General features: G+C 39.9%; 1 pseudogene; it reads right to left on the reverse strand.

Moving 5' to 3' along the window:
* Positions 1 to 767: 767 nt before the first annotated feature.
* Positions 768 to 1,351, reverse strand: LOC118237666 (annotated as a pseudogene).
* Between the last annotated feature and the right edge of the window lie 11,902 nt (positions 1,352 to 13,253).

Consider the following 13,253-nt stretch of genomic DNA (forward strand, 5'->3'; position numbering starts at 1 on the left):
CTATAGTAAGACATTTTGCAACAACAAAAACAAAGATAAAAACAAATAAGCAATGTGAAAAAAAGTAAAGAGGGACAAAGAAGAGAAAATCAAACACCATTTCCTTTTGGCCACACAGCTTTAATTCCTACCCAGACCACTGTCTTCACATTATGTCTATAAAACTCTTTTTTTTTTCCCAAAAGAAAATACATGCTGCACTTTCTGCCAACAGAGATGGCCTGCTTCAGCCTCTGCCTTTTCTATTTTATACATCAGACACCTCCTGGGTGCCTCCTGTCCTCTGTCTCATTCTAGTGCCAATGGATCACAACATTGAAAAAACTGATTTGACCTCTCAGCAGCTATCAATCATAAGTAGCTCCTTGATCAAAGGTGGAAATTTACAAATTTTGATCAAAAGTACATTGAATTGGAAAGGAAGAAGGAAACAATGAACACACAGAAGAAGGAAAGATTGAGGAAAAGAAGAAAAGATAATATTTTACTGCTGTATGTTATTAATGATTACATTTGGGATCTTATATAATTAATTAGATTTTCACACGAAGGAATAAATTCCATTCTCTCACTAGTCATAAAGACTCTGCAGTTCTTCCTAAAAGTATATTCAAGTCTCATTTCTAATCATAGAAATAAAATGAACTCATCCTATACAGCTATGTCTCAGGTTTATAATTGTCCACATTATCTTTTTGTCTGATTTTACCTCTTCTTCAGCAAGTTAATCTCTCTAGCTCAAGCTTATGCTAGAAGGGATAACTCCTCTATGGAAGGTGATTTTTGATGACAGGTCTGTCCTTCTTGTGACACTGAGAGTCACAGAATGGAGCCACCTGGCCAAGCCCACAGATGTAGATTTCCTGAATCCTCACTCACTATATAAGGAGGGTATTGACAATCATTGTAGGCAAAGGAATTTTCTGCCTCTTTCAACACATCTCCATTTGGATATACAACAGGGTCACACAGGACAGGGAATTGTTCTTTATAGGATTTGGGGGAAGAAGCTGGATAGCTAGCAAGTCAGTATAAATTATGCTCCGTTTGTTTGCTGGATGTCTCTGCAGCGTTGGGTCACCAGCCCTATACTACCAATTGCAGGTTGTCCAGGCTACTACTGTCCACAGTCACTGCATTGAGATGTACCACATGAAACTGGGGAGCCCCTCCCCCCCCGTGGTTCCCACAGCAGCTTATTCAGATGCCTGGCAGAACCCTTCCCAGGTTTATTAATGAAGGCATATGCTACTATTTTAGCATCATTTCCATCAGCTTCTACTTCCATTCCACCATCAAAGGAGTAGCTCTCCAACACTGGTAGGTCTTGCTCATCTATCAGAGTGTATTTGGTCTTCCTGACCACCTGGCAAGCTGCAAGAAGCCCCATATAAAGTCGGACATGGCCATCCGGGCACTCTAGCTAGGTGGAGCTGCTCCCTCCAGAGGCAAAAGAATTAGGAAGGAATAAATGGATGACTCTGAAATGAAGCCAGCTACCTGGGAAAAGAAGGAAGCAGCCATGATTCTTGGAAAAAGTTTAGACCAACTGAGACTCTTAGAAGGAACACTCTCATCCTGTTGAGGTGCCTGCAGGCTGTACAGTGTGCTCTAGATTTCCCTGTTTTGTGAGCTATCACCTGTGCTTGGGTGAACTTCAGTGATGCAGCTGCCTTTAATTAATATTGACTCCTTTAAGTAACCCCTCATCCATATCCCTGTATGTAGCTCCAGTGAAATTCATCATTATACCAAATTGGACTTTAGTGTCATCTGAGTTTCACTCTGTTATGGGTTCAATATCTAGGGTGAGCTGACATGTGTTGCATGTCCTCAGGACATCAAGGCTCATTTGTTTTCTTGTTATTGTGAATAGGGTGGCAATAAACATAGTTGAACAACTTTCTCTTTCCAGTGTGAGTGTGTGTGTATAAAATGTGTGAGACAGCATGTGTGCCACAGCTTGTCTGTGGTGTTCAGGGGAAAACCTTGACTCTCCATGTTTGTCTTTTACTAGCATTGCTAACTGACCAGCTTCTGAAAATTTTCTGAGTTCTATTTAATACCAGGGACACTGGGATTACAATCTTGGGGAGCCTTCACTTTCAATAAAAATATGAACTTTAAAATTTAATGGGATTGGTAGCAGGGAAACTACAGAAGACTCTGACTGACATCTGAGAACTGTAGAATACTACTTTATGTAAATAGATCCAAAAGTGGAAGATGCTTTCTGTGAGTGAACACTAGATCTTATGAGGAAGAAGGCAATGGAAGTTAATTATTTCGATGATCTTGGAAAAGGTATTCTTGGGTACAGACTTATCTATTTGGTGGAATTTATATGTGGTGTCATTTTCACAAGGGAAATAGTGGCTCAGTTCCACTGAAAATAAAAAGGGGGTGTTCTCATAAAAGGGTGAATGAAATAGAACCAGATAGGAATTGTGACATTTGCCTCAAGATGACTCACAGATGGCTCCACTGTGCAGTCTTCTTTATTCCTCTCTAGGTGGTCTCAGGGCATTTCATACTGTAGACATTCTTACCCAGGCTGCTAGAAGTGGGGAAGTTTTTATCTTGGATGTGGGGGAAGGGCACTTAGGAGTTACAGATATAAGATTACTATGAGATGTAGCCCAGCCTGAGCTATTATTCTCCAGAAGAGATTGTATATGTCCAAGGCCCACAGCACCAGCAGCTGCCAACACTATGCTGTTGAAGCCACAACTGAGGAAATAGGAGATGAAGGTACAGACTCAATCCAGGCTCAAGTTTCCACCTCAGTTGCAGCTTAGGCACAAAGGATTCTCAAAGCTCAGGTCCATCTTTGAGGAGCTCTGCCTAAAACTACTTCAATACCTGTCACTCATAGCCCTGATGATACACGGTTACCATACCAAGTCACACTTATCACTGTAATGTGAACCTTTGGTTCAGACCTAAAATTGATATATCATGTAAGAGGTGGCCTTGCAGACAAGGGACAGGATATTGCAGAATCTGTGGTATTGGGGAAATTGGTCCTCCTGCGTGCTAGGGATCTCAGGTCAAATCCTGGTGTTGGTGCATTGATTTCAGCATTCAGTCAAGCTTCAGAGTTTGTGTACCTGCCAAATGAAGTGTGTGATGCATGAAGTTTTGTTTTCTCTTTAGACAGAGGGGATGTGCTGAAGCTCCTATCACTCCTCTCTCCAACTCCCAGAATGGAGAGGAAGTAGGAACATGCCACCTCTGCACTCAAATCATTTCCTTTATTTAGGCACTGGGGCTAAACCAATATTGTCCAGGCTTCCGATGAATTTTCTGTGAACTGCTTGATTTTGTGACCTGAATGGTGGGAGTTTAACTGGTAAAGGAGTTTGGACAACAATGAGGAAGAAATTCCACATAGAAATCCTGGGGAATTGGCAGAGATAATTTTAGCAGCCAGAGGTTTCTAAGACACTAGGAGGACAAGGCCCCAGGATGAAATAACCACAGCTCATAGGGGAATCACAGACTGATCTGACAATCAATTACCCTGTAAGTCAGTGCCTGGAAAGATGGCTTATAAGATAAGAGCATTGACTGCACTTCTACAGGACCTGAGTTCAATTCCAAGTACTCTGATTGCTCACAGCTATGTATAACTCCAGTTCCAGGGGATCTGGAATATTCACCCAGGTACAAATGTATTCAAAACAACAATGCACATGAAAAAAACTTTAAAAGACCCAAATAAGTCCTCTGAACAGGTGTTTTGCTTGTGTAACTTGGTATTTTTGTGGGACTTCTAACTGTGGGTGTGGCACTGTCTCTGACTAATTTGCTTGATTCAGGGGAACTTTTTCTGTTTGGTGTGTTTCCTCATCCTGCCTCGATAAGAGTGCTTGTGGCCAGCCAGGCATTGGTGGAGCACACCTTTAATCCCAGCACTGCCGAGGCAGAGGCAGGCAGATCTCCTTGAGTTCCAGGCCAGCCTGATCTCCAGAGCAGGTGACTGGATAGACTCCAAAGCTACACAAAGAAAACGTGTCTGGAAAAATGAAAAAAAAAATGAGTTCTTGTGGCCAGTCTCAATGAATTTTGTAATGCCAAATTTGGTTGTTGTCACTGGGAGGCCAGCTGTTTTCTGCAGGTGAATAGAGGAGGAGAGGATCAGAAATAGAGGTGAGGTGGGGAGAAGGGACACAGAGGAGATGGGAGAGATGAAACTGCAGTGAGGATGCATATGAGGGAAGAATAAAAAATGAAAAAGTTCAACGTAGAATTTTCTTTTCTCTTTGCATTCATTTTCTTCCTTTGATTTTTAATTGGCTTTTTTTGTATTCCAAGACAGGGTTTCTCTGTTAATGAAGATAACATGCGGAGCAGGTTGGCCTTGACCTGACTGAGATCTCCCTGCCTCTGCCTCTGCCTCTTGGGGGATTTGATTGAAGTTGTGTGTGATTGCTGACTGGATCAAGGTTTTATTTTCCAACTAAATTGGGTGAATATTTGAGGTAAATGAAGTAACTATAAAGTGTTTTCTTATGTAGCCCAGGCAGTAGCCCAGGTGATGGCAGTATGTATCCTGCTTCCTGAGTGCCTAGAGTGCAGGTGTGTGTTAAAGACCTGTGTTAAAGTGAAGTTTTCAGGACTAACTTCTAATAAGTAGTTATACTCATTAAATGAAATTGTTTTGAATAAAACATTAAGCATATCTTAGGATTTGCGTTTCAAAATATCAAATCTTTAAAATCCAGTGAGTATGAAGGTTGGGGGTGACACACACCTTTAACCCCAGAAATTGGAAGGAAGAAGATGGAGCTCTTTGATTTCTTGGACTATCTTATATTTAGAGTGACTGTCAGAACAGGTTCCAAAGGTAAACAAAGACACCTTTTCATAAAAACAAAAAAATAACAGTATTAGATATCAGTCTGTATTATTGTATTCTGTGGTGTAGGAGTAAGGCTCAGTGAGTGAGAGAAATTCTTTCTTTACCATGGATGTGTACATCAGAATATGGTTTACAACAATTTATTTGGAACCGCAGTTGTTGGCTATCTGAGTCCATCATCCAGTCTCCTAGGTTCTTACGCATGCCCGTGTTGTAAATGCACATGTACTGGCCACAACCTTATGCACAGAACAAAGAAGAGTGGGATTGTTGACCTTGAAGCTTGTAATTTGATTCCTAGCACATCTTTTAAGAATATAATTCAAAGGAGAACCCTGGTGTCATCCTCTATTCCCCTGGAGATGTAGTTATTCGAGATCTCTGAGCTTGTGAGATTGTACATCTAAACTTCTTCTCACCAAGCCTCAGGACCTGAATGTATTTCCATTATTTATATAAACAGTATAGGGGCAGCCTGGTCTACACAACAAGTGACAGACAGACTCTAAATCTACAGAGAGAATCCCAGCTGGAGAAACGAAACAACAACAACAATAATAAAATAAATGGTTTAAGGGGAAAATCAGTTCCCACATGTTGTAGGAGATCCCTGGTAGAGATTTTCTGGTCATTTATGTAAACAATCTTATCATCTGCAAATAGTGAAAGTTTTATTTATTTTTTCTTTTAGCATCCCCTTGATCTCCTTTTATTGTGCTATTGCTCTCTATTGAAGAGATATGGAGAGAGTGGAAAGCCTTGTGTTATTTCTCAATTTAGAGGAATTGCCTTGAGTTTCTCTCCATTTAGTTTGATGTTGGTTGTTGGTTTGCTGTACATTGTTTTATCATGTTTAGGTATGTTGCTGTTATATCTGATCTCTCCAAGTCCTTTATCATGAAGGGATGTTGGATTTTGTCAAAGGCTTTTTCAGCATCTAATGAGTTGATCATGTGTTTTTTCTTTTTCAGTTTGTTTATGTGGTAGATTACATTGATGGATTTTCATATGTTGAACCATCCCTGCCTTCCTGGAATAAAGCCAAATTGATCATGGTGGATGATTTCTCTGGTGTGTTTTTGGATTCGATGTGCCTGTGTTTTTTGAATATTTTTGTGTTGATGTTTATGAGGGTCATTGGTCTGTAATTCTCGTTTTCTGTTTTGTCTTTGTGTGGCTTGGGTACCAAGGTAATTGTAGCTTCATAAAAAGAGCTTTGCAATGTCCCTTCTGCTGCTATTGTGTGGACAAATTTGAGGAGTACTGGTATTAGCTCTCCTTTGAATTTCTGGTAGAATCCTTCAGGGAATCCATCTGGACCTTGGCTTTTTATTGGTTGGGAGACTTCTGATGATAGTTTCTATTTCATTGGAGGGTATAAATCTGTTTAAATTGCTTATCTCTTCTTGATATAATTTTGGTAAATGATATCTATCTACAAAATCAACTTTTTCCTTTAAATTTTCGAATTTGGTGGAGTACAGGTTTTTAAAGTATGACCTGATGATTCTCTGGATTTCCTCAGTGTCCGTTTTTATGTCCCTCTTTTCATTTCTGATTTTGTTAATTAGCATGCTCTCTCTCTCTCTCTCTCTCTCTCTCTCTCTCTCTCTCTCTCTGCCTTTTGGTTAGTTTGGATAATGGTTTGTCTATCTTGTTGACTTTCTCAAAGAACCAACTCTTTGTTTCATTGAGTCTTTGTAGTGTTTCCCTACTTTCTACTTTGTTCATTTTATCCCTCAGTATTATTATTTCCTGGCACCCACCCCTCCGGGGAGTGTTTGCTTCATTTTATTCTAGAGCTTTCAGTTTTTTGTTAATTCTCGACTGTTAATATTCTCCAATTTCTTCATGTGGGCATTTAATGCTATGAAATTTCCTCTTAGCACTGCTTTCTACATGTCCCATATGTTTTGGTATGTTGTGTCATCATTCTCATTAAATTTTAGGAAGTCATTAATTCCTTTTAATATTTCTTCCTTGACCCAGAAATGGTTCAATTGTGCATTATTTAATTTCCATGAGTTTGTAGGGTTTCTGCAATTTATGTTGTTGTTGAATTCTAACTTTAAAGCATGGTGGTCTGAGAATGTACAGGTGGTTATTCCATTATTTTTTTATCTGTGTAGGTTTGCTTTGTTATTGAGTATGTGGTCAATTTTAGAGAAGGTTCCATGTGATGCTGAGAAGGTATATTCCTTTGTGTTCAGATGGGATGTTCTATAGATGTCTGTTAATTCCAATTGGGTCATAACTTCTGTTAGATCAGTTTTTCTTTGTTATGTTTCTGTCTGGTGGTCCAGTCTAGTGGTAAAAGCAGGGTGTTGAAGTCTTCTACTATACATATGTGTGATTTGAGCTTTATTAATATTTCTTTTATAAATGTCGGTGTATGGGATGCTGTACCTACACCTCCTTAGTGGCTGGCTACAGCGTCCCCTAGAATTCCCCTTTCAGGCATGGTCAAACACACCTGTAGACATCCCCTAAGCATGCATGTCTACAGAATACCCTAGATGTAGGTGCCTTTGTATTTGGGACATAGTTTGGCGGATTGAGAATTGATCTTGATGGACTTTTCTTATGATAAGTATGGAATGCCCTTCTTCGTCTCTTTTGATCGACTTTATCTTGAAGTCTTAATTGTTAGATATTACAATTGCTACACCAGCTTGGTTCTTGGGTCCATTTGATTGGAAAATCTTTTCCCAACCCTTTATTCTGAGGTACCATCTGTCTTTGAATTTCAGATGTGTTTCCTGTATGCAGCAGAAGGAAGGATTCTGACTTCATATCCATTCTTATAGACTGTATCTTTTTATAAGCAGCTTAAAACCATTGACATTGAGTGATATTAATGGCCATTGATTTTTCATTCTTGTTTGTTCTGGATTAGATCGTGGTGGTGTTACTGTTTGTGGATTTCTCCAATTTTTTGGTGTTTGGTAGAGTGGGATTATCTATTGTCAATGGTTTTTTCAGCTTGTTTATCTTCATTACAATGGAGTTTTTCTTTCATTAATTTCTGTAGTAATGAATTTGTGGATATGTTTTGCTTAAATCTGGTTTTGTCATGGAATATCTTGTTTTCTCCATCTATAGTGATTGAATTCTTTGCTGGATAAAGTAGTCGATTATGACCTCCATGTTCCCTTAGAATTTGTAGAACTTCTATCCATGATCTTCTGGCTGTCAATGTTTCCATTAGAAGTCCAGTGTAATTTGAATAGGTTTGCCTTTGTATGTTATTTGGCCTTTCTTTTTGCTGCTCTTAATTTTTTTTTTATTTTCTAAGTTGGGTGTTTTGATTATTATGTTGTGAGGGGGACATCTTTTTGTGGTCCAATCTATTTTGTGTTCTGTCAGCTTCTTGTACTTTCACAGGCATATCCTTCTTTAAGTTGGGGAAGTTTTTTTCTATGATTTTGTTGAATGAGTTTTCTATACCTTTGAGCTGAATTTCTTCAACTTCTATACGTACTATTCTTAGGTTTGGTCTTTTCATGGTGTCCCATATTTCCTGGATATTTTGTATTCGAGATTTGCTGGACTTGAGATTTTCTCTGGTCGATGACTGTACATCCTCATATGAGTCATGAACACCTGAGATTCTAACTCACATTTCTTGTTTTCTATTGGTTATGCTCACATCAGTGGTTCCTGATTATTTACCCAGCTTTTCTAATTCCAGGATCCCCTAATACTGTGTTTTCTTTAAAGTTTCAAATTGTGCTTTGAAACTGTGAATTGTTTTAATTGTTTTCTTCACTTGTTTGCCGTTTTTTTCTTGGCTTTCATTAGATTGTTTAAGAAATTTGTTTGTTACTTGAATTTTTGTTTAGACTTTTCCTCCATTTCATGTAAATTTTTGCTTGTTTTTTTCTTTTATTTTTTAAGGTGTTTTCTTGTTTCCTATTTAATGGTCTCTATCATCTTCATATGATAATTTTTATGGTCTGTCTCATCTTCATCCTGTGTGTTGGGCTTTTCATTTCTTGCTGGAGTGGAATCCCTAGATTTTGGTGGAGTCATATTGGTCTTTCTGTTGTTGAGTGTGTTGTTACTCTGTTCTCTACCCATCCATTCTTTCAGTGGGTGTAGGTGGGGTCTCCCCCTCTCTCAGATGGCAGGTGGAGGCTCAGGATCAAGCATGATGCTCAGGCTTAGGCAGCAGCTGGAGGGCTGAAGGTGTTGGGTGGACAAGGATGAGGTATGTCCAGACTCAGGGTGGGCCTTCTCTTCTGGATAGGTCCACTGTTGTCCAGGAGGTGCTCAGGAAGGAGCAAGAAGGGCTGATGGGTTGGGGGAAGAGCAGCACCCAGAGTCAACTCAGGTTCAGGCACAGCTAGAGGACAAAAGGCAGAGGGGGGACAAGGGTGACGTGTGTCGAGACTAAGGGTGGACCTTCTGGTCTGGGCATTTCACTCTTGTCCAGCAGGGAAAGTCAGGCAGAAGCAAGCAGGTGTTGATGGGGGAGGTTGGTGGAAGAAAAGTTCCCAGACTCACTCAGGCGGTAGTCAGAGCGCAGAAGGTGGATGGCAGACATGGATGAGGTGTTTCCAGACTCAGGGTGGGCCTTCTGCTCTGGGCAGGTCCATTCTTGTCTGGGGGCAATCAGGCAGAAGTAATCAGGGTGTGCTGTGGGAGACTGAGGACAGAGCAGCACCCAGACTCACCTCAGTCTCTGGCACCAGCCCGAGGATAGAGAACACTCTGTCCGCTAGAGGAACCACATTTTAAATTTCTTGTAATTGATATTAAGTGTATTAGAGTTTCTCTCATGTAAGTAGTATATCTGGACAAAACGAGGCTTGATGCTCATTGAGGCAGGACCCTGATCATCAATACAGATTATGTGTGGTTGAATATGTGTGGTTGAATCTATTCCAAAAGACATAAACAACAACTCCACAAGGTGTAATTAGTTGGAGAATCATTTATTGAATGAGACTGCAGATTTTAGCTAGAATATTTATGACTAGAAATGGGAAGACTCAGTGGGATGGTTTACAAAAAATGATCATAGACAAGAAACTTCAGAGTCTTGGAGTCTAGAGAAATGATCCGTTCTTTCTTGGGTTTTGACACCTCAAATGTCACGTGCTGAATAAGGTATCTTCCAATCAGGCCGAATAGCACACTTGGGGGAAACAACACATCCTTGTGATTTTTATCCTGGTGCTAGGGGAAGAATCCTGGCAGTTCATCCAAATGGATTCCAGGGTGTCTGAGAATCCAATATCATGTGCTTCCACTAATCCATAAGTGTTTTCTTCTTGTTCTTTTTTTATAAAAACATGAGGGGGTAGTTGTTCTCATATCAGATGTCTTGACTAGTGGTAGACCAATCAGATAGGATCCAATGAAGTTTTCTTCTTGGTCAGGTAAATAAGTGATGGTCTCGTAGGTTTCTGTGAAGAAAAAAGTCTCAGATTACTTGTATTAAAGTTAACATCCTAAGTGGAGAGCCTTCTAATTAAAATCATCTACAGGGAAATTATGTGAAGCAAACATGTAGGTTCCACAAATGCATAGGAAGTAAGGACCATTGGGAAGTAAAACAAGGACCAGGGGAGAGGAGAGTTGGAGTACATATGTATACAGGTTACAGGTGGCATAAGAGGAAATGAAATAGTTATCTGGTAACAACAAAGCCAAATATTCTGCTGTGACACAGAACTAAAGACAATGAAGAGGGATGGATGAAGGGATTTGGGAGAACAATGAACAGAAAATAAAACACATTACGATTATTCATAACACAGCTAAACAGAGGCCATGCAAAGAAAAGGTAAAAGGAAACTGAGCTATAAACCATGGGGTACAAAGGTAAACACTTTAAATGCGCACAGTGTATCTATCTACAGTCATTCCTGAATCAGAGCATGTGTAACATCATACTTTAAACTGGCACATAGGAGCTAAGTGAATAAGTGCATTTGTTGCTTTTTCACTTTCCAGGACCCATTTGGAATCACAATTGTGTGTAATTTTAGTTTTTGAAATTTGATATATTGTTCTGACCTCCTAAGTGACTAGATATTATGTTCACACAAGGCATTCATACAGTCAGGCAAAACACTCCTACCCAGTAAATGAAATGATATTAAATATAAAAAGATGACTTGATATAAGAATGAGATTTTTTTACTAGGAGTTGTCACTCTTTGTCTTTTAATTAAAAAGGGATGTCAAGATGTTCTCTTGTTTAGATACAGCAAATGAAAAAAGCACTTCCTCAAGGTTGTGATGAGTCTGTAGGAGAGGCATTCTTTCATGGACAGATAGCTAGATTCTGAAGTTACATGAAAGATACTAGCCTAACACAATATCATTCAACACGAGGTGAAACACTTCCCACATACACAGAAAACCTCCATAACATTTGTTGGTGCCGAAACAAAATGAGTGAACATATTGAATAAAGATACAGAAAGCCACATGGGGTGCTGCAAGTATGTGATCCTAGATTATGCAAGAGTAAAGGAAGATCGGGTGAAGGTCCAGACAATACTGAATTACATAACCTGAGTCCACAAAAGAAAATCATGCTAGGCATGTATTTATACACCTGCAGTCCCAGTATGTGGGAAGCCAAATTAGCTAATCTGGAGATGAAGGCCAATCTCAGTCAAAGAGCATGATCAAGGTCAGCTTAGGCGAAGGAAGTCCCTGTTCCTAAGAAGCAAAATAGAGAGTAAAGAGAGAGGAAATAATGGGAAGTGAAGAGGACTAGGAAGCTAAGAATGGTAACATAGGGACATAGAGCAGGGAAGGGAAAAGGAAATGTGGAGGACATGAGTAGACGAAAAGTAATGCAAGAAGGAAGTAACACAGGAGAGGAACTAAATTGCAGGAAACAGCAGGTGAAAAACTGAAGAAAATGGAAAGGGCAATCAAGCAGAAGCTGATTGAGAAGGGCAATAAACTTGCTTGGCTTTTCCTATAATGCCAATACCAAGGATACAGCAGAGCAGCAGAGATGGGATCCAAGAGAAACACAACAGACAAGCAATGGAGACTCACCCTCAAAAAATAACAAATTTCTTCTTGTTCTACCAAGCTCCTCGGCCTCTTCTTCGGAGACCTTCTAGGATATTTCTGTGTTAGAGTTTTCCTTGGTATCACTTCTTGCCTGCAGAGCACATAGCATTAAGTATTGGGATCTGCAGAAACACTGCTTCTGAAATACTAAAATCAATCACTAACTTTAAAGTTAATACCAGCCTTGATAGACTGAGGAGGCATTCAAGCCACAGTGAAATTTGCTTATCTGATGTAGGGTCATCTTTTACCTCAGGATCTGTCAACACACCTGAAACTTTCTACACACCCAGGGGTTAGATTTGCATATGGCTTTATAGAAAATACAAAGTGTACCCTGTAATTCAGGCTATCCTCTAAAATACAAGATAGCTGATGAAGACCAGGAACACCTGATCCACTTCTCCCCATCTCCCCTCTGCAGGATATCCAGGTATGCACAAATTTATTGATCTGGATTTGGGGATGGAAACCAGACATATGTGCCTGTTAGAATAATACAAAAGCACCTGACTAAGACTCCAGTCTAGCACTGCATTCCTTCATTTGATGCTACTGCTGCTCCATGTACAGTGGGCAACATTGCCAGCTCTGTCCCTCCCTCCACTTTGGTGATTTTCTACACTACATGAACTGAGAGCACTGCTCTCTGATGACACTGGTGGGTTTGTTTCTCTGTGTCCTGAGATGTCTGTGTACAATGAACAAACATCGTCTACTCATGTGCCTGTGCTCATGCATAATTCTGGATGTGTCCCATGCTCACATTTTTTGTTCTTTCTCCTCTCCCTCAGTATTTTTAAATAATCCTGGAGTCTGGAGCTGCTGGGCCTGCACTGTTTTCAGTTTCTCCTTCTCCTTGTTTGACCCCAGAAGTTGGACAGGAAGGGCTTCATCCCAGCGTTCCATGGGACACATGTTACTCATTGCCATGTGACCGAAGGCTCCACAGTTCTTGCATTTTACCTGTGTGGACAGAAGAGTCGACACAGAATTAGTCACAATGTCACCCATGTATCAATTCCCACAAAAATCTTTAGGTGATTTTCATAATTGCTTGTAGATTGTATTCTCAAACTATACTACATGATGTACCAAGAGAGGATGCTGCAGTCATTCACAGGACACATTTTTGTAGAGCGTTGCAGAGATAAAGAGGCTTGTTTCTAAAGGATTACAGTGGGTAACATATTGTGATTCCCAACATTGAAATTCGCACTCAAGAAGATACAGGTAGAGGAACATGGATTTAAGAAAATCCTTGTCTGTACAGATAGATCCAGGTCAGCCTATGAATATTGCAGACATGCGGTCTAAATGAAAAAAGTAAAATGAAGACTACAGT

Source organism: Cricetulus griseus, chromosome 9 (assembly GCF_003668045.3).
Source record: "Cricetulus griseus strain 17A/GY chromosome 9, alternate assembly CriGri-PICRH-1.0, whole genome shotgun sequence".
In the NCBI taxonomy this organism is placed as follows: Eukaryota; Metazoa; Chordata; class Mammalia; order Rodentia; family Cricetidae; genus Cricetulus; species Cricetulus griseus.